General features: G+C 45.6%; 1 protein-coding gene and 1 pseudogene across 6 annotated transcripts in view; one reads left to right on the top strand and one right to left on the bottom strand.

The window, feature by feature from the left end:
* Window positions 1-22,040, bottom strand: part of RALY (RALY heterogeneous nuclear ribonucleoprotein) — a 152,443-nt gene that overhangs the window by 69,965 nt on the left and 60,438 nt on the right. The window contains exon 1 of one of the 6 annotated variants that reach the window (XM_077872805.1): window positions 14,516-14,702. The exons of 1 other annotated variant lie outside the window; for it this stretch is intronic. The gene's annotated coding sequence lies outside the window, so the exon portion shown is untranslated. Of the gene's footprint in view, window positions 1-13,797; window positions 14,176-14,515; window positions 14,703-22,040 lie in introns of those variants that run through there. 4 more of the 6 variants (XM_077872802.1, XM_077872807.1, XM_077872806.1 and 1 more) reach the window with 4 other exon arrangements.
* On the top strand, window positions 8,629-9,359 carry LOC144298223 (small ribosomal subunit protein uS12 pseudogene; annotated as a pseudogene).

Genomic DNA, 22,040 nt, shown 5'->3' with positions numbered 1-22,040 from the left:
AGCAGGAAGCCTGATTCTCCCTCTCCCTCTGTCTTTCCCCCTGTTCATCTTCTCTCTCAGGTAAATAAAAATAAAATCTTTTTAAAATAAATAAACTTTACCCCCAATGTAGAACTGGAATTCACAACTCTGCAATCAAGAGTTACATGCTCTCCTGACTGAGCCAGCCAGGCATCCCTGTGGTTATTTTAAAGTCATCCTGTAGAGACATTTGGGTGGTTCAGTTAGTTAAGTGTCTGCCTTCAGCTCAAGTCATGATCCCAGGGTCCTGGAATCAAGCCTCACATCGGGCACTCTGCTCACTGGGGCATCTGCTTCTCTCTTTCCCTCTGCAGCTCCTGGTTTGTGCTCTCTCTGCCAAATAATAAAATATTTAAATAAATAAAGTCATCCCTTAGAAATACATTGTGAAATATTTAAGGGCAAAATAGGACAGTTGAAATTTTCTTCAAAGCACAGGATGAGGTAGTATAAATGAAATATGACTGACTATGACTAAGTGATGGGTATACATCATGCTTCATTTACTTACTCTGTCTACTTTGTGTCTGTTTTAAAATTTCCATGTTAAAAATAATTGGTTAGGTTTCAATCCTGGCAACTCCATTTACTAGCAGTAAGACTGTAGGCATATTCTTAACCTCCTGGTGTCTGTTTCCCATTTATATAAGGATTAACAGGATCTACTTCTTAGGGTTGAGGGGAGAATAAATATGATTTTTATATGTATAGTTAAGTTTATATATATATTATTTACATAACATGTAAATGATATAAATTTACACATCTTACATGATTTATAAAGATTTATATACACACACACACAAAACTCAGCACATAGTAACCTTCAATAAACATCCACTTTAGTAGAACACAAGGTACCAAGCATGGTATCTCAACACAGTGAGCACCCAATACATGGCAGCAATTATTAATATGAAACATAGACTTAGATTTAGGACCTCATCAGATTTTTTAATCAAATACTCAACTAGTCTCTTCGACAGAAAGCCAAAAAACCCTCTGGTAAATGTCCCCAGTGGCAGCTCTAACATTCCTAGTCTCTCCTGAAAAACACAGGATGACCTGACACAGAATCAGGATCTGACTAATGTTTAACATGGAAGTGCTGCTCTCTGGAAGCAAGCAGGGAGGGCCACCTTATTTCCCCGAACCAGGTAATTTAAGGCACATTTTCTAATATTTGCTGACAGAACAAAGAGGAAAGGCTCTAAGAAATGATCAATGTTCACATCAGCCTTCAAAGTGATTTGGTAAAACTACAGAAAATAAACACCTAGCTAGGGCCCACCCAGCAGGATAAAAGCTGACAAAGAAATGGCAATTTTTCTCTGAGCAAATATACAATAGATGAGCTCTGAGAGACTACTCTTTAGTTTTGGCATTCCCCTCTCACCCCCTTTTCCTTCTCTTAAGAGAAGACAAATCTCAACATACTTCAAAAGTGTGACTATTGCTGGATTAATTTATTCCCTGAAATGATGTAATTATAGGCAAAGAGGTCATTCTCATCCTTTTATCCAGTTTAAATACAAATTGGCTTGGTAACAGTAGACTTTTTCCACCTGCTCCAGAAGGCTATGAGAAGGCATCATCCACCCTTTAAGAATGAGACACATCCTCCTCCCTTAGCTCATTAGCAGGAATAGCGATGCCACTCAATTTAGTCACTCATGTGTTTCTGTTCAAGATGTTCCCGTCAGACAGAATGTCCTCTCTCCATCTCTAACAGCCTAAAATCTCCTGTGACCATACTTTCTGGGGAAAAAAAGGGAGAAGAGAGAGGGGCACAACAACTGAGAAGGGCTATCTGGGTGTTGCTTCTGTATAGTCTGGGAGATATCTTCCAGTCACAGAAATATTGGTTCACAATCTAAAAGTACAACCAGACAGTATTAGAAACTAAAGTGGTCCCAGATGATACATGGTCACTATCTTTATCCTATAAAACCCCGTGAAATGCTCATGCCTCCATAAATGTTCCCGGAGTACCACATCCCCACAAATGAAGCAATCTCTCCCTCCTCTGAAACCCCAATCTATTTACCTCTTTATGATACTGTTACCTGATAGTTCATATTATGGTTCTTAAAACTCATTTCTGTAACTATGCACCAGCCAGCATGATTTAAAATGAAAAATATGGGCAGCCCAGGTGGCGCAGCAATTTAGCACCGCCTGCAGCCCAGGGTGTGATCCTGGAGACCCGGGACTGAGTCCCCCATCAGGCTCCCTGCATAGAGCCTGCTTCTCCTTCTACCTGTGTCTCTGCCTCTCTCTCTCTGTCTCTCATAAATAAATAAAATCTTAAAAATAAAATGAAAAATATAAACAATGCTAAGTGTTGACATGGAGCAACAGGAATTCTCTCTCATGTACCACTGATGAGAGTGTGATCTGGTATGCCTCTGAAAACTGTCAATAATTACTAAAGCTGAACATACGCCTACCCTGTGACTTGAGACTGGAAACACTGCTCCCCCTGAAAAGTTTTTCCTAGTCTTTTGCCTCATCACTGCCCGGTCTAAATCATTCCATCATTTTTTCTCCTGGAGGAAGAGGCTGACTAGAGGCTGACTTAGGCCACTCTTCCAGATCACTCCAGACCAGAGAGATCTCCTCTTCTATGGAAAACTCTGCCATTTACCTATTAACTGACAAATGGCTTGTGTATTCTCCTATAAACTGCATCATCTGGTTTTATATGGTACTCTTTTTCTTAACTTTTAGTAACGTTATCTAACTTGCTCACAATGTTATTGTGAGGAATTTAAGATATGGCACTCCATGGGCTCCATAAGTTTGGATGACTGATTTCAGCACTGTCCCCAATCTTAAAGAATAGGCACAGGCAGATTTCCTCTTCTCTAGACCTCATAAGTAATGCTAAATTGTTGGAAGGGTACGCTCAACAGTCCCTCCATTTTCCATTCCTAAGGGCTCTGTGCTGCAAAGTGTTCAAAGAAGGCTAGCACAGACACTGGCAGTGAGCTTCAAGAACCACAATTTAATCACAATTAGTAAGTCACAAGCTGAGCAAATGCCAAAAACCATACCTCAAATAATTTACTTGCAAGCAAAACAGAGAACTATTTTATTTCAAAACTGCATATAAAAAAAACTGATATAATAAAACTTAAAATAATTCAATATGAAACTGAATTTTCTTCCTTCCTAAATAAGAAGCTAGACAGTATCAAATCTTTCTGGAAGCCAGCCAGAGAACTGATGTGAGGAGAATAGGGAAAGCACTAAGCAGATGTCTGGACACCCAAACCTGAAGGACAATGTCATCCCCTACCCAAATGTTCTTCACACACTGCATGTGAGATACCTCAGCAATAGAGGATAAAGGGAGGTAAAATAAAAGGGGAGGGGAGGCACACCTGGGTGGTACAGCTGATTAAGGGTCTGACTCGGGGCAGCCCAAGTGGCTCAGCAGTTTAGTGCCGCCTTCAGCCCATGGCCTGATCCTGGGGTCCTGGAATTGAGTCCCACGTTGGGCTCCCTGCGTGGAGCCTGCTTCTCCCTCTGCCTGTGTCTCTCCCTCTCTCTCTCTCTCTCTCTCTCATAAATTAAAAAATAAATAAATAAAAATAAAAATAAAATAAAATAAAATAAATAAAATAAAATAAAATAAAAAATAAATAAAGGTCTGACTCTTGGTTTTGGCTCAGGTCATGATCTCAAGGTCCTAGGATCAAGCCCCAAGTCCTGGCTCTGTGCTCAGCAGGGAGTCTACTTAAGATTTTCTCTCTCTCTCCCTCACTCCCTCTCTTAAATAAATCTTTAAAGTCTTTAAAATAGATATTTTTTTTCTTTTTCTTTTTTTTTTTTTTTTAATTTATTTATGACAGTCACACACAGAGAGAGAGAGAGAGAGGCAGAGACACAGGCAGAGGGAGAAGCAGGCTCCATGCACCGGGAGCCCGATGTGGGATTCGATCCCGGGTCTCCAGGATCGCGCCCTGGGCCAAAGGCAGGCGCCAAACCGCTGCGCCACCCAGGGATCCCTTTTTTCTTTTTTTTTAAGTGGAAGGCAGGAATGCCTGGGTGGCTCGGTAGGTTAAGTAGCCAGCTCTTGATTTTGACTCAGGTCATGATCTCAGGGTCCTGGGATGTAACCCCAAGTTGGCCATTTATTTTCTCTCCCTCCGCCCTTCCATCTGATCATGCTCTCTAAAATAAATAAATCTTGAGGCACCTGGGTTGCTAAGTCAGTTAAGCATCTATCTTCGGCTCAGGTCATGATCCGGGAGACCTGGGATCAAGCCCCACGTCAGGCTCCCCTGGCTCAGTGAGGAACCTACTTCTTCCTTCTCCCTCTGCCCCTTCCACCTGCTTGTGTGTATGCACACGCTTTCGCTGTCTCTTTCTTCTGCTCTCTCTCAAATAAATAAAATATTTTTAAATAAATAAGGGGGATCCTTGGGTGGCTCAGCGGTTTGGCACCTGCCTTCAGCCCAGGGCATGATCCTAGAGTCCCAGGATCGAGTCCCACATCAGGCTCCTTGCATGGAACTTACTTTTCCCTCTGCTTGTGTCTGCCTCTCTCTCTGTCTCTCATAAATAAATAAATTAAAGATATTTAAAAAAATAAAATAAAAAAAAAGCGGAGGCAAAACTAAAACTAAACACTGGAAGTCAGATATTCAAACAGGTCTCCTTGTGTAGTGATATATCCATCAATTCTGCTTTTTCTCGTCAGAACCCTCAACCTAAATATCTGGGCCAAGGCAGCAGGAGAAAGAAGCAGCTAGGATCTATTGTACTTTTCAGTCTCCTCAAAACTAAAAGTAATTTGAGGGCAGGAATCATGTCCTGCTTGGTTTTTATGTTCTCCATAGAGAGACCACAGCAGGTAGTCCAAATTCCTGGAAATGAATGACTGAACTTTGGGATGGAAAGCACAATCATGTTACAGTAGCTAGGTAACCTACTTAGTATGGTAACTCTACCAAGACCCTAATTTTAGTAAGAGCTTACTTTCACTGGTGTGAAAAATCAATTTAGAGTGAATTTTTAAGGTCTGAAGAAAAGATAGGCTTGTGTTCAACTGATCTAGGCATAGCTATCATTATTATACTAACAACACCGTTCCTCAGTGCCAGCTTACAGCTACCTGGAAGAACAAAGTCCCAAAGCCTTAAAATGGTGTGTTTTAAGCCAGGAACAACATCTGACTTCTCAGTGTAGCATGATCATACTTCCAGAAAGAAACCCAGACCTAGAGAAATAATGAATTATGAAAATTACTTTTTTATATCTACTGCTGAGCTTGCTTTCACTAGCATAAATTATTACAAAGTGGTGAAACCAGACAGACAGATCAACAGACACCATGCAAACTATACCTTTAACTAGGCTTAGTAAAAGCCTTAATAAAACAAACAGGAGACTGCTAAAATACCAGATAAATGCCTCTGGAATGAAGAAAACCTGGCCAATAATATTAAGCTTATAAGCCTGGCCTTCTAAAGAGAATACTTACTTGGAATAAAGCAATGATTCTTATCTTGACAAATAAACAGAACTATTCACTCTCTACAGATGGCATTTCAAGGGCCAGGTAACCTCAGCAGAGGTATCTACTTCATAAAGCTAAACCTCTAAGGAAATGCAAATTTCTGGTCTAGTATTTTTCCAGCAATAGTACTGTTTGGGCATCTTATAGTGTTTTTAACATTTTCTCTTTATTCTATGATTTTAAACAGTTTGCTACATATTTAAATATAATTTTTTACAGTCTTAGACTCCAAGTTGGTCTATGGGACAAAAACTCTCCAAGTTTATAATGGAACTAGCAGGCATTTTGATAAATTCATCTCACAAGCAATTTTTCAGCAATCTGTCCACTCTAGAATGCAATATCCATCTGTTTATATACCAAAAGGTATCTATGAACCCAGAATTTAACCCTCTGACACACTCTCAAAGCTCTAACAAAGCCCTTTCTTCTTCCAAAGATGAATTCACAAGCCACTTGTGTAAAACCAGGAAGTCACCCTATTAAGAGGTAAAAATATCATTCAAGACTATCTAGTCCAACTCTGTTGTTTTAGAAAGGAAGACGGAGATCCCAGAGAATATCAGGTAATGACAATTTACATGTCTTTGGCACATATCAAATGCCTATTTCCCCCAGAGGAACCACACTGGGCGTGTTGGGAGAATGGCAACTTGCACTTCGGTTAGTGGAGCACTCCTGAGCCTGAGCTTCAGAAAAATCCAAGCATTCAACCACAATCAACCCACCCTTACCCCTACACGGAAAGCAGGGGGCAGTGACCTTTTGGGGATATAAAGTAGAACCTACTAATAATGTTCCACCCTCCCCGCCTCCTCTGATGAGGTAGAGCCTGCTTATTCACATGAAGGCCATTATAAAGTGACAGACACTAAAACTAAGGAAAAAGAAAGGGTTGTAGAAACAGAAGAGATAATAAGGATACTTGGGCAGATGCCTATCTCTAGTTACTCATTTAAGCAGGGAGAAGAAAGTGAACAGAGAAGAACCTCCAAACCTTTTTTATTCCTCTCTGGCTCCCACCCTTTTGGTCTTTTACAAAATTTCAGGGAGGTCTGAGATTATGATGAAATGGGACCAGAGAAGAAAAGGAGTTGGCCAAGCCCACAAATTGAGTCAGTAGCAGGAACCAAACTAAAAAATCATCAGGCTCATGACACGGCTTCCAGTTTATCTCACTGCACCCCTCTCTCATCCTGACAGTCTAAGAGCTGTACCCCACCTCAGGTCTGAAACTTTCCTCACAGAACCTAGTGGGCAGTTGCAGGTCAGCAGGCAAACATTACTAGTCATCTTCTCCCCGCTCCAGTTATACATTTTTCTTTAAAGATTTTATTTATTGGGCAGCCCCAGTGGCGCAGCGGTTTAGCGCCGCCTGCAGCCCGGGATGTGATCCTGGAGACCCGGGAGACCCAGGATCGAGTCCCACGTCGGGCTCCCTGCATGGAGCCTGCTTCTCTCTCTGCCTGTGTCTCTGCCTCTCGCTCTCTCTGAATGAATAAATAAATAAATAAATAAATCTTTAAAAAAAAAAAAGATTTTATTTATTCATGAGCGACAGAGAGAGAGAGAGAGAGAGAGAGGCGCAGAGACATAGGCAGAGGGAGAAGCAGGCTCCATGCAGGGAGCCCGATGTAGGACTCGATCCTGGGTCTCCAGGATCACACCCTGGGCTGCAGGCAGTGCTAAACCGCTGTGCCACCGGGGCTGCCCCAGTTAAACATTTTATACATGAAGCTAAAATTGAAAAAAACTAGGTTTTTTACAGACATTCATGTGAAAACCCTATCTCTACCCTTTCCCCATCACTGCCTCAGAAAAAAAGGGGGAGGAGAAAAAAGAGGAAAGAAAATGCCTCTCCAAAAGATATACTGTCTAAATCAACATCTAGAATCATAAAACGTTATTGCTAGAAAGGACCCTAGTAGCCATGATTTCCTATCATTATTCAGACGAATAAAGCTGGACCTTTGCCACCTGACAAGAAGACTAGATAGAGTACAGAGTTCCTGACTCCTGTCCCAACAAAAATCCCTCGTGGTCCTTCCCCATTCTGTTCCATCCTGACCTGCCCCATCCCACCCTGTACCTCCACCACTGTTATCTAAGCTACTGAGATCTGCTGCCTTTCTGGACACAAGTTCCTGAAGCTACATTTTACTTATCTTTGTTTTCCCAGTGTCTAGCAGGTAGTAAACACAGGTGACTTAGGGCCACAGTAACACATGGAGAGAGCAGTACCAAAGGAAGTTGTCTGGAAAAAATGTTAAGTCTTCCTTTAGCTTAATAAAAGTAATCTTCAGGGCTAAGCAGGACCTGAATATCCGGGATCTAATATTTCTTCCTTTTCTAAACTAGTGTTTACATCATCCGGTTTAGCCAGGAATAGTTACCAGATATGTTGTACAATACTGTCCCCCCTCACCCTATGCTTCTACCCCCAATCCTCTCCATGGAGAACTTGGCTCAATAACTAGAAGGTAAAAAAAAAAAGGTAAAAAAAAAATAAATAAATAACTAGAAGGTAAACGAAAGCAGATTTAAGAAGACCCTTCAAGAGAAAACCACCTCGGGATCCCTGGGTGGCACAGCGGTTTGGCGCCTGCCTTTGGCCCAGGGGGCGATCCTGGAGACCCGGGATCGAGTCCCACGTCGGGCTCCCGGTGCATGGAGCCTGCTTCTCCCTCTGCCTGTGTCTCTGCCCCCCCCCTCTCTCTCTCTCTCTGTGTGTGTGTGACTATCATAAATTAAATAAATAAATAAAAATTTTAAAAAATTTTTTTAAAAAAGAGAAAACCACCTCATCTCTTATGTCCTCACCTCAATAATCAGCATCCCCATCTATACAACTGCACCAGGTAGAAATCGAGAAATCATCCTTGATTTCTTCCTTACTTACCACACAATAATCTTTGTGTCTCACTGCTCAATTCCTTCTACACATACACACTCTTCATTTGAAACACCATCATCCCCTACCTGTATTACCACCACAGCCTCCTCCTAAACTGGTATTTTTGTCCATGGTGCTCTAGGTCTCCAAACCACTCCCCAAACAGGTAGCCAGATACATCCTTCTAAAATGTCCATAGGAAAAAATAATAATAAAATAAAATGTCCATAGGAGCAGAGACCCTATCACCTCGAAATGAAGTCCAAATTTCTCAACCTAGGCAACAAGACCCTTTCATGACTTGGCTTCTACTCTACCTACCTTTCCAGTCTCCTCTCATTTCTTGCCACATCCACCCATCTTTTGCTTTATGCTCCCCCCAACAATCTATTTTTTTTTTTCTTTTTAAGATCTTATTTATTGGTCTTTTTTGCTCAGGCCCTTGGCGCCGGCAGGATGGGCAAGTGTCTGGCCTCCGTACTGCTAGGAAGCTCCGCAGTCACCAAGGGGACCAGAAGTGGCATGATAAGCAGTACAAGAAAGCCCATTTGGGCACAGACCTGAACACCAACCCTTTTGGAGGTGCTTCCCATGCAAAAGGAATTGTGCTGGAAAAAGTAGGGGCTGAAAGCCAAACAGCCAAATTCTGCCATCTGGAAGTGTGTCAGGGTCCAGCTGATCAAGAATGGCAAAAAGATCACAGCCTTTGTACCCAATGATGGTTGTTTGAATTTTATTGAGGAAAATGATGAGGTTCTGGTGGATTTGGTTGCAAAGGTCATGCTGTCGGTGACATTCCTGGAGTCCACTTAAGGTTGTCAAAGTAGCCAATGTCTTTCTTTTGGCCTTGTACAAAGGCAAGAAAGAAAAACCAAGATCCTAAGTTTTGGTGGTGAAAACATGACAATAAATTTTTATATACCCAAAAATTTATTTATTTATTTATTTATTTATTCATTCATTCATTCATTCATTCATTCATTCATGAGTCACAGGGGTAGGCAGTGCAGAGACATAGGCAGAGGGAAAAGTAGGCTCCATGTTGGGAGCCCGATGTGGGACTCAATCCGTGGACCCAGGGATCACGAGGGATCATGCCCTAAGCCAAAGGCAGATGCTCAACCGCTGAGCCACCCAGGCATCCCTCCCCCCAGCAATCTTGAGAAACAGGAGATGTGTTTAACCCCTCTGGGTATAAATAAATAAATAAATAAATAACCCCTCTGGGTCTGTTCCTCATTTACAGAATGGAAATAATAGTATGTACTTCTTGGGGTGGCCATAACAAAAAATTAATTAGCACATGTTAAATGCTTAGAGTAGCACCTGATACAAGAAATGCCCAAAAGTCTCAACTACTACACCCTCACCATCTTTAGACTTGCTATTTCTTCTGCCTAGTCAGTCTCCTCCTCAACTCTCCAAATCTCTTTTCCTCCTGCCTTATGTCTATTTTTCTTGAGATCTGGGCTTAGCCAACTTCTCTGAAGAAGCCTCCAAGGTTGGGTTAGTTACCATTCCTCTATGCTCTAGTAGTACTTATCCCCATTCACAACACTTGTCACGTTACCTGTTTCCTTGCCTGGCTTCCCCACAAGGCTATTATAGACTCAAATCACCAAGCTTAGGGCTGTGCATGGCAGGTGCTTAATAATTTTTCTGTAAATGGAAAACTTTCTAATAATGAATGTCCCATGAAATCGATTCTCAATAAGTAGCCAATTCAAATGTTGGCCAGATGGCTGGCTGGTGGGCAAGACCTTAAAACCCCTCAACTACAAGATCCTGTCCAATAAACAATTCAACACATTCGGACCTCATTATCACACTCAGGAGTTTGGACTTAATACATAGGCAATGTAGGGCGATCAGATCTTTAAGGAAAACCCAACATGCTCAGATCTGTTTGCTGCCCAATTACCCATCTCTGGAACACCTCTCACCTCCACTCCCTGTTGGTTTTCAGGACAAAATTCCAACAACCCTTCATAAACAACACATTCCACCACCTCCCAAATATACAGAAACAAACAGTCAAACCTAAGGGAGTTTTGAAAGGCTAAATGCGGTGGATCCCTGGGTGGCTCAGAAGTTTAGCACCTGCCTTCGGCCAGGGCGTGATCCTGGAGTCCCAGAATGGAGTCCCGCATCAGGCTCCTTGCATGGAGCCTGCTTCTCCCTCTGCCTGTGTCTCTGCCTCTCTCTCTCTGTCTCTCATGAATAAATAATCTTAAAAAAAAAAAAAAAAAAGGTACCGTTTTCTAGGGTGCCTAGGTGGCTCAGTCAGTTAAGCATCTGCCTTCAGCTCAGGTCATCATCTCAAGTCCTGGGATTGAGCTCCATACTGGGGTTTCCCTGCATGGAGCCTGCTTGTGTCTGTCTCTGCCTCTCTGTGTGTGTGTCTCTCTCATGAATGAATAAATAAAATCTTAAAAAAAAAAAAAAAGGCTAAATACATTTAACTCCATTTTAACCACCTGCAAGCAATGAGTACCCATAAACACCCTCTAGGAACCCATAGCTAATCCCTCTTGTGTGACTTTATGGAAAGAGGAGGGTAGAGAGAGCACATTTCATAAAGATAATCCATTTAATCATCCTGTGAGTAGTTCTGATCCGAGCTGCTGTCATAGCACTGCTATTCTTGATCACTGCAGCCCATACGCGCAAATCCTGAATAGTCGGAAAGGCAGGTGCAAAGAAGGGTGGAGAGTCCTCTGGGTTCTATTTCAAGGGTAGGAGGTCTCTTTGGAAGATACAAAAGGGGCAAGCACAGATCTCCAATAAAGGCTGCTGTAATAAGGAACGTCAATCCACAGAGTAGAGGCAAAAGGGGGAAAAGAGCTTAACCAGAGGTACAAACAGTCCTCGGTTTCTGCTCTGGGGCAGCATGCCACACCCCAGTGGAGATTAAGGAATAATCATTTTGCATTTACATAGCATCCCGAGGTCAAGGGAAGCACTAAAAGTGCCAGCTTTGCCAGTCACTGAAGGACAAAAAAAATGTATAATTCCACTTATATGAGGTACCTAAAGTAGTTAAATTCAGAAACAGAAAATAGAATGTTGTTGTCAGAGGCTACAGGGAGAGGGGACTAGGGAGTTAAGTGTTTAATGGGTAGAGAGTTTCAGCTGGGGAAGATAAAAAAGTTCTAAACAAGGATAGTGAGTGGTTATGGCTGCACAAGAGTGTGAATGTACTTAATGCCAGAGAACTGTCCATTTAAAAGTGATTAAAATGGCAAATTTTACCTCATGCACATTTTACCCAAAAGAAGGGGAAAAAAAACAACACCCCAGCTTTAAAATTATATTGTCAAATAAATAAATAAATAAAAATATATTGTCTGCAATCATCAATAGCATGATCCTGAGCAAGTCATATAACCTATCTAAGCCTGTTTCTTCCTCTGTAAAACAGAAATAATACCCAATTCATACATTTGGCTCTGAGAAATAAATGAGATACCCTATAGAAAGTCCTTACTCCAAGAATTGGTACCTGGTAAGTACTTAATAAACGTTAGTTATTAGTGGGGCACCATAATATGACTCAGTTGGTTAAGGGTCTGCCTTCAAATGAAGTCATGATCCCAGGGTCCTAGGATCAAGCCCTGCATCTGGCTCCCTGCTTAGTGGGGAGTCTGCTTCTGCTTCTGCCTCTGCCCCCTCCCCTTTGCTGGTGCTCTCTCTGGCACTCTCAAATAAATAAATAAAATCTTAAAAAAAAAAAAAAAAAGCTATTATTTCTACCACTGCAATAGACTTTCACAGCCGTTTCTCACAGTCTCCACACAATCTTGTGAATTTACAGAAAAGCAAAAAGGTTCACAGAGCCACAATGAGTGGCTCAGTTAATGATGCCACATCAAATCCTCTACTCATGAAAGGTGTGCTGTCCTCACTTCTTAATCTGGTGACCTAAGTAACACAAGTGCCCCAACCTTTCTGTATCTCAATTCTCAATTACAGCTGTAAAAAGAAGATGTAAACCAAAGTCTAAGAACTCCCTCACAGAACTGGATTAGAAATCAGATGATTTCAAAAGAGTAATATAAGCCATACGATAACAGTAAATACTAATGAGAACTGGTACACCTGTGCACAAAACCTGCTCTCCTTTTAATGCTAAACCTAAGACATAGAATGGCTGGAACTAACCAACTTTCTCGAGATTTCCATTTACTCAGGATTCCTGGTCTCTGGTCTCTTAAGGCCTGAATAAGTAATTTAGTACTCCTTCAAAGCGGCAAGGGATGGTAGAAATAAAACTATTACTGGACTGCAAAGCAGAAGACTGGGAATTCTAGTTCTGATTCTGTCACCAAAGCAGTCTGTGAATGCGGACAACTTTCTTCCAGTGTTAACTGTGTAAGGGGACGAGGCAGATAAAGTTAGACCAGATGATAAGACCCCTTCCAGGTCCCACATACCGCAATACCTAAATTCAGAATTTTGGAAAGAGAGCAGCACAACAGACCTCCAGACTCCAAAGAACTAATGCAAACATCGGAAGACTCCTTCAAGGTGTGGCCTAGGAACTCTGATTTTTAGACACTCCCTACAACAGGGATCAAACACACTGGAAAACTAGAAACTTGCCAAAATTAGTATTAGCTCGTTCACTTTTAGCCCTCTCGGTCTTATTTGAAAATAGGAAAAATAAAACCCTATTTGAAGGTAGGGAGTTGAAGCAGTTGACTTGAGTCACTTCCTGCTTCTCCTCCCCCAACAACTAGGAGCTGTAAATCTAAACCCTATGGAGGGCAGCCCCAGTGGCTCAGCGGTTTAGCGCCTGCCTTCAGCCCAGGGCGTGATCCTGGGAACCCGGGATCGAGTCCCACGTTGGGCTTCCTGCATGGAGCCTGCTTCTCCCTCTGCCTATGTCTCTGATTCTCTCTGTGTCTCTCATAAATAGAATCTTTTAAAAAAAATAAAATAAACCCTATAGAGAACACACAAAGTTAGGGGGGAAAGGGATACGCCATGAATAAAATAAAGATAGAACCTCAGTTAAAATGACTTAAGCCTTCCTTGAGCCAAAAGCCCAGAGATCAGTAATTCATACGAATTTCCCTTCCCTGGGACCTCTCGTATCCTTTCATCCGTAGTATAGTAGACACTAGCTTGGGAGTCAGAGAAAAAGAAGTGACCCAAGGTGAACTCAAAATCCTCTGCACTAAGACCCTACACAAGTTCACACTAAGAAATAAATAACAGGTACTAATACCACGGCTTTATACTCCTGTGGCTATTGTGAACTATTTTTCCTCTTTGCACCTTGATTTCTGCTTTTGTAAAGGGGGATGACCCCAGAAGGCCGTCGAAGTTCCTGACCAAGTCCATTAAATGTTACCTGTTGGTATTAGACACTTCTCTCCCATATTAGTTCCCGAAATCCACAAACATCCTGCGAGGCGACTTTCTTTCCCCCATCTTACGGAGGGGCAGACTGAAGCTCGGCCGCACTGGGAACTGCGTGAAGTGCGGAACACCGCACCAGCTCGAGGGCCCGTGGCTGCTCCTCTCCGAGCCCCAAGGTGTGCAACGAGCCCAGCAACGTTGGCGGTGGGGGCCGAGGCGGCGCTCAGGCCCGTGGGGAGCGAGGCAAGGCCAGTTCTGTTTGCCTTGGGGAGCCGGCAAGACCCAGCCCCGGAGGGAGAGCCGGAAGGAGCCCCGGCCGGGGCCAGAGCCCGGGCCCGGCCCGCCCAGGCCTCCCGGCGCGGCCTCCGCTCCGCTCCCTCCTCCCCTCGCCGGGCGGGGCGGGGCGCGAGCACAAAGACTCCAACTTCCGAGCGGGCGCGGGCCCACCCCGCCAACTCCTGGCCCAGGCCCGGCCCGCGGGGAGGAAGCGGCCGGGGGCAGGCGCGGATGGGCCGGGCCAGCGACACGGGGTTTGGGGGGAGGTGCGGGGGGAGGAGGCCGGGAGTTACTCTGGTTCCCGGGACGCCCAGAATGGCCGAAAAAAGAGTTTCTAAAAATAGGCAGCAACCCGCGCCAAGAGGTGGATAGCCGAAAAGGAACAAGGAACACTCCCCCGCACCCCTAAGGAGACGCCCGTGGCCCCCACTCACCCGCGCCGAGAGGTCTGGAGGAAGCCGCGCGGCGCGGAAGGAGGCGGTGCCGCCGCACTCGGGGGCGGAAGGGAGGGAGAGGAGGAGGAGGAGGAGGAGGAAGGCGGCCCCGGCCGCGGCGTGAGGAGCTGAGCACACACGCGCGGGAGTCGCCCCCGCCGCCGCCGCCGCCGCCGCCGCCCCCTCAGCTGCTCTGCTGCGCCCGCCCCGCGCCCGCGCCCGCGCCGCTCGCGCGCCCCGCCGCACTGACAGCGGCGCGAGCCCCGCAGCCGCGAGTCCTTCCCTCGGCCGCCACCACTGAAGCGCGCGGGGGCGGGGGCCCCAAACGGCTCTCCTCAGCTCGGCCCCGCCCGCCGTTCCGGCCCTGGCCCCGGGCCCTCCCTCTACCGCACCGCTTTTGTCTCTAGAGAAGGACACGGTGACACAAGCGCTGGGAGTCCGCAGCCCCACCCCGACTTAGCCCGGCTTCCCGAGCGCTTGGGCTCCCCCTACCCCCTCAGCCTCGCTTTGGAAAAGTCCAGAGCTTCGGCGGGGAGAAGGGGAAGGCGGGACCGGGGCGGGGCCTGGCGGGGGCGCCTGGAAGGCGGGGCTAAGGGCGGGAAAAGAGAGAGGCTCTCCTCCACCAATAAGCGAGCCGAAGGCGGGGCGGGCCTGAGAGGGTGGCGACGCGCGAGAGCAGAGACGCGGAAGGCCGGCGTGGAAGACCGTGCAGGCCGCGCGGAGCCTGCCGCCCGAGCTGCGCCTGACGGGAGGGGCTGTGGGCGGGGCCTGAGGGAGGCCGTGCCCGTAGGAGGAGCCCGAGGCTGGAGGGAGGCCGAGGCGAGGCTGAGGGAAGCGGAGCCCTTACGGGAGGAGGCCGAAGACGGGGCCGAAGAGAGAACCAGAAAGGAGGAAAAGACTGAAGCGGGGCAGAAGGAGGCGGGCCCGGAAGCCGAACGGGGAGGGAGGAGGGGGCCCAAAGGTGGCCACGGGGTGGGGGCGGGGGGTGAAAGGAGCCGAAGGAGGCGGGACCCAAAGGCGGGATCCAGTCGGGCGGCTGGAGCTGGCGGGGGGCGGGGCCTGGAGGTGGGCCCCAAACACGTTGGCGGGGGGCGGCCCCCGAGGAGTGCGTGAGGGACGCGGTGGGAAGGAGCTCCGGGTCCTTTCATTTTCAGGGAAGCAGGTACGTGGCCTGGGCGAGCCTAGCTCGTTGCAGCCTAGGCTAGGACTGGGCGGAGAGGCGGCGGTTGGCTTGGGTTTGGGGAGGAGGTGCCCCTCCCACCTACAAAGGAGGTTAAATTCAAGTACCTTTACCCTGCTGGGATGCGGGAAATGTTTTATAACCCGATCTGGGTGGTGGTCCTCTCTACTGAGTATTTCTCCTGTCGGAAACTCACCCAAAGCCATTTCCAGCGTCCACGGAACAGCCGGAGGGGTCTTCAAGAGCCCACGGAGACCATTGCCCTTCAGTCCTCAGCTATAGACTTCCTTGAAGGCTGAGAACTGTCCAATTTTCCATGAGGCCGACCTGGGATTTCATGATTGTATTTTTCACATTGCCATCCCCAGAATCTGCCTCAGACAGGACTCCTAAACAGGGCAGAGTTTGACTGGAATCCTGGCGCTGCAAGACCAACAATTACAGCTCCGCTTGTGTTGTTTGATGACCTCCGTGTCTCCCTTCAAAGGAAGAGAGATCATTTCTCTGTTTCTCTCTCTTTTTTTTTTTTTTTTTTTTTTTTAGATTTTATTTATTTGGAGAGAGGGAGAGACAGAGATAGCAAGAGAGCGTGAGCAAGGAGGATAGAGAGAAGCAGGTTCCCTGTCCAGCAGAGAGCTGGATGGGGGGCTGGATTCCAGGACCCCAGGATCATGACCTGAGCCAAGGCAGACACTTAATCGACTGAGCCACCCAGGCGCCCCAAAGGAAGAGAAATCAAATTAGAGAAATAGTGGGACGCCTGGGTACCTCAGCGGTTGAGCATCTGCCTTGGGCTCAGGGCATGATCCCGCAGTCCCAGGGTTTGAGTCCTGCAGCGGGCTCCCTGCATTGAGCCGGCTTCTCCCTCTGCTTCTGTCTCTGCCTCTCTTTGTGTATCTCATGAATAAATAAAAAAAATTTTTTAAGATTTTTTTATTCATGATAGACATAGAGTCAGAGACACAGGCAGAGGGGGAAGCAGGCTCCGTGCTGGGAGCCCGGAGCGGGACTCGATCCCGGGACTCCCCCTGGGCCAAAGGCAGGCGCCAAACCACTGAGCCACCCAGGGATCCCCAAATAAAATCTTAAAAGAAAAAAAAAATTAGAGAAATAGTGACACTGAGACCAAGGCCAGGAACGTTCTTCCCCTACCTCTTCTAACTCTAGTTCCCTCTTATGCCTCAAGTCTCTACTTAACTATCACCTCCTCAGAGAGGCCTTTCCTGAACACCTCACCTAAAGATGTTTTCTAGGTTGGCCTCTTGTTCATTTCCTTCATGGTATTTCTTAGTCTTATCACTTATTGGTCTGGGATTTTGTCTGTTTCCCCAGTAGAAGGTAAGTTCCATAAGACTAAGAATCTTTGGTTTAGTACATCACTGTTACTAGACCCTGCACAATGTCTGGCATACTCCTATCTGGTCCTAAGATCCAGCCCTGCATCAGGCTCCCTGCTCTGCCAGGGGCCTACTTTTTCCCTCTGCCCCTCCCCCAGCTCATATTCTCTCTCATTGGCTCTCCCTCTCTCTCAAATAAATGCAAATCTTTAAAAAAGAAAAATAGCAACATGCTGGGGCACCAGGGTGATTCAGTTGGTTGAGCTTCAGTTCATTTTTTAAATTTTTTTTAAAGTATTTATTCGTGAGAGACAGAGAGAGTCAGAGACACAGGCAGAGGAAGAAGCAGGCTCCATGCAGGGAGCCTAACATGGGACTCGATTCTGGGTCCCCAGGATCAGGCCCTGGGCTGAAGGTGATGCTAAACCGCTGAGCCAACAGGGCTGCCCTGAGCTTCAGTTCAAACCAACCTCAGTTGGTTTCAGCTTAGGTCATGATGTCAGGATCATGAGATCCCGCCCCATATCGGGCTCCACACTCAGGGGAGAGTCTACTTGAGATGCTCTCTCTCTCTGCCCCTCCCCCTGCTTGCTCACTTACTCTCCCCAAAATAAATAAATCTTTTAAAAAATAAAATAAGAGCACCTAGGTGGCTCAGTTAAGTCTCTGCCTCCCGCTCAAGTCATGATCCTGGAATCCTGGGATCGAGCCCCACATGGGGCTCCCTGCTCAGCAGGGAGTCTGCTGCTCCCTCCCCTCTGCTCATTCGTGCTCTCGCTCTCTCAAATAAATAAATAAAATTTTAAAATAATAATAAAAATTTAAAATAAAACAGCAACACCCTACTTCTCTGTATCCTTTCCAGCTGGATTTTTCTCCATAGTACTTATTACCACCTAAAATATGTTTGTTTTCTCTCTCCTGTCCCCACTTTTTTTTTTAAAGATTATTTATTCATGAGAGACCAACAGAGAGAGAGAGAGGCAGAGACACAGGCAGAGGGAGAACCAGGCTCCATGTAGGGAGCTCGACATGGGACTCCATCCCAGGTCCCCAGGATCAGGCCCCAGGCCAAAGGCAGCACCAAACTGCTGAGTCACCTGGGCTGCCCTGTCCACACTTTCTACTACATCTTTGTGATCTTCACAAAGACAGAATTTTGTCTGTTCATTCCTCAGTCCCTAGAACAAATATTTGTTGAATGAATGACTATGAATTAAACAGAGAAGTGTTAGGAAAACTGTATTGTCCAGGAGAGTCCCTGAAGATTAGAGCATGAAGGGAGATGATCTTTGGGGTCATGAGATTGAGCCCTGCATCAGCTTCACACTTAGGGTGAAGCCTGCTCACGTGGTTATAGAAGCCAAGAAGTCCCATCATCTGCCGCCTGCAAGCAAGAGAACCAACAAAGCCAGTGGTATAATTCAGTCCAAGTCCAAATGCCCAAGAACCAAGAGCAATGATGTCCAATGTCCTGGGCAAGAGAAGATGGATGTCTCATTTCAAGCAAAGAGCATATTTGCCTTTTTCTTCTGTTCAGCAAATTAGCTGCACCCACCTGCACTAGTGAGGGTGATGTTAGTGTACCAATTCAAATGCTAATCTCTTCCAGAAACACCACCACAGACACACCCAGAAATGTTTTACCACGTATTTGGGCATGCCTTAGCCTAGTCAAGTTGACACATAAAATTGCCCCTCACGGCCACCACAAGGGAAAGCCAGCCAAAGAAATAAAGAGAATAAAAGCCACCACATGGAAGAGGGCAGGACTAAGAAAACACTGTAGAAAAAATGAGCCAGGGACCTGATAAAATCATACATGAAGCTTTATGGTTTGAGTAGTTTTAGTTGGCGTTTTCATAATTTGCAATGAAAACAGCTTTCCTAACAGATGAGTAGGGTCCAATAGGTGGAGGTATAATGCCTCATATTTTTATGGGGCATTTGTTTACAGAATGCTAGAGGGTACTCCAGATAGGGGGAATAGCAAGTATAAAGGCAGGAATGTAAGAGCTAGAGGTTTCTATAAAGGCAGGAATGTAAGAGGTAGCACAAGGTATGAGCTGAATTGGGAAAGATGAGATATAAAAGGTAGGCTGGGGCGACGCCTGGGTGGATCAGTGGTTGAGCATCTGCCTTCGGCTCAGGGCGTGATCCCAGAGTCCCAAGATGGAGTCCTGGGACCGAGTCCCACATCGAGCTCCCTACAGGCAGTCTGATTCTCCCTCTGCCTGTGTCTCAGCCTCTCTGTGTCTCTCATGAATAAATAAATAATACCTTTAAAAAATTTTTTTAAACAAAAATAAAAGGTAGGCTGGGGGCCCTGGGTGGCTCAGTCAGTTAACATCCGGCTTCAGCTCAGCTCATGATCTCACAGTCCTAAGACTGAGCCCCACATTAGGCTCTCTGCTCTGCTGGGAGCTTGCTTCTCCCCCTCTCTCTGCCTCTGCCTGCTATCCCCCCTGTTTGTGCTCTCTCTGTTGATCTCCGTCAAATAAATTAAAAATCTTAAACAAAAAAGGTAGGCTAGAACTAGTATCTAGAGGAACTGGTTTCTATACTCAACTTGGTAGAATCACTGAAGAGTCTTTTTTTTTTTTTTAAGATTTTATTTCTTCATGAGAGACACAGAGAGAGAGAGAGAGTAGAGACACAGGCAGAGGGAAAAGCAAGCTCCATGGAGGGAGCCCAATGTGGGACTCGATCCCAGATCCCGGAATCACGCCCTGAGCCAAAGGCAGACGCTCAACTGCTGAACCACCCAGGCGTCCCAAGAATCACTGAAAAGTCTTGTGCAGAGATAAAGTGTCAGGACGCCTGGGTGGCTCAGCGGTTGAGTGCCTTCCTTCGGCCCAGGGTGTGATCCTGGAGTCCTGTGATCGAGTCCCACATCGGGTTCCCTGCATGGAGCCTGCTTCTCCCTATGCCTATGTCTCTGCCTCTCTCTCTCTCTCACTGTGTGCCTATCATAAATAAAATAAAATAATTTTAAAAAATGATAAAGTGTCAAGGTTGGAAGAAACTTTAGAAGTAATCTCGTTCAACTTTGAGTTGTTTCATCTTCATTTCACAGATGAAAAAATGTGACGCAAATGAATCAGGATTTGAACCTGGGGCCAGCTGAGCCCCAAGGCATACATTCAACTTTCTCTCCCCACCACTAACTCTGCCCTGTGAGCTCATCTTGAATGAGTGAATCTCTCTTTAGAGATTTCACTCTGATGTTTGTAAACTACCTAAGCTAGGATTAGGAAAATGGATGTGAAAGAGGGGAGATTAGAAGGTGTGTTCATTGGAGGCAAGGAATAAAGGCAGGTAAATGAAAAGGAAGGGACAGATGATAGGCAGTAAGGGAGAATCAGCAGAACCTGGAGAATGAGCAAATGGAGATGGAGGGTTATAAGAAGTCTTTGTGGAAGACAGGCTCGTCATTAGAACAGGGGTGAAAAAATCAGATGCGTCGGGTCCAGGCAGGTACTATAAATGAGCAAAGTGGGTTAGGTATAAGATGATAAAGAGTAATAAGGTCTTTAGTAAGATGGGAGTTCATGCTCCTTCTAGAGGAGGCAGCTACCACCTGTGTGGGATAGAGATGTCCAGTATTGCCAGTTGCCAGGTCTTAAAAGAAAAAAAAAAAAAAAAAAAAACTCTAAATCCAGATTTTTATATGAAATCATCTGGCTTTTAAGTGCTGACAACTAAAAAAAAAAAAAAAAGTGCTGGCAACTAACTCAAAAAAAAAAAGCACTACCCTGGCCAAAAGACTCATATGTTAGGACTGAGTTTGACCTGTGAGCTGCTCGTTTGTGTCTTCTAATCAATTTAGGTCCAAACCTACCTTCACTACTTAACAGCTATGTGCTCTTGAGCAAATTACTTCACCTCTGAAGTCCCAGGTTCTTCTTTTTCTCCTCCTCCTCCTCCTCCTCCTCCTCCTCCTCCTCCTCCTCCTCCTCCTTCTTCTTCTTCTTCTTCTTCTTCTTCTTTTTTGAGATTTCATTTATTTATTTGAGAGCACACATGCACAAGCAGGGTGGGGATGGGGCACAGGAAGAGGGAGAAGCAGACTCCTTGCTGAGCAGGAAGCCTGACTCAGCTGGATCCCAGGACTCTGGGATCATGACCCAAGCCAAAGGGCAGGCACAGGCAGATGTTGAACCAACAGCCATCCAGGCACCTGTGAAGTCCCAGGTTGGGGATAATAAATTCCCCACATTAGAGGGTTGCTGTATGATTTTTAAAAATAAATGTATGTGGGCAGCCCCGGTGGCACAGCGGTTTGGTGCCTCCTGCAGCCTGGGGTGTGATCCTGGAGACCCGGGATCGAGTCCCTCATTGGGCTTCCTGCATGGAGCCTGCTTCTCCCTCTGCCTGTGTCTCTGCCTTTCTCTCTCTCTCTCTCTCTCTCTCTCTGAATAAATAAATAAATCTTAAAAAAAAAAACCCACTAGCCTTTAAATAAATAAATAAATAAATAAATAAATAAATAAATAAATAAATTTATGTAAAGTACTTAGCACAGTGCCTGACCTAGAGCAAGCAAACACTCAAAATCATTTTATCATCCATGTGAAAGTTATTCTTTATCCTGTAACCTATGAAACCATGAACTAGAAAAACTAGAAAGGTTTTCAGAGACATCTTATCCAGGGGTTTTCAAATCAGTTACGCTATAGAGCCCTCTTTTAAGCCAGACCTTTCACAGAAAGGCAATGCATAAAACAGATGGGGGAGGGCGGTGGCTTTGAAGTAGGGGAGAGACCTCAGAGTAGACCTCCCCACACCCCCTGCCATAAACCACCCTCCTAAAGTTGTGGTCCCTCCGCAAAAATCCAGGGTATTGCAGAACACAGTTTGGGAATCATCATTATATTCCAGGTCCCATTTTACAGATAGGAAAACAGGCTCAGAAAGGCACAGAAATTTGCCTGAAGTTCAGTGACAGGAAGGAATTTCTGCCTCCCATGCTAATGCACTTCACTGTGGGAATGGGGCTCCCTCCTTT

Source organism: Canis aureus, chromosome 26, assembly GCF_053574225.1.
Source record: "Canis aureus isolate CA01 chromosome 26, VMU_Caureus_v.1.0, whole genome shotgun sequence".
NCBI lineage: Eukaryota > Metazoa > Chordata > Mammalia > Carnivora > Canidae > Canis > Canis aureus.
This window is presented reverse-complemented; position numbering and strand designations above follow the sequence as displayed.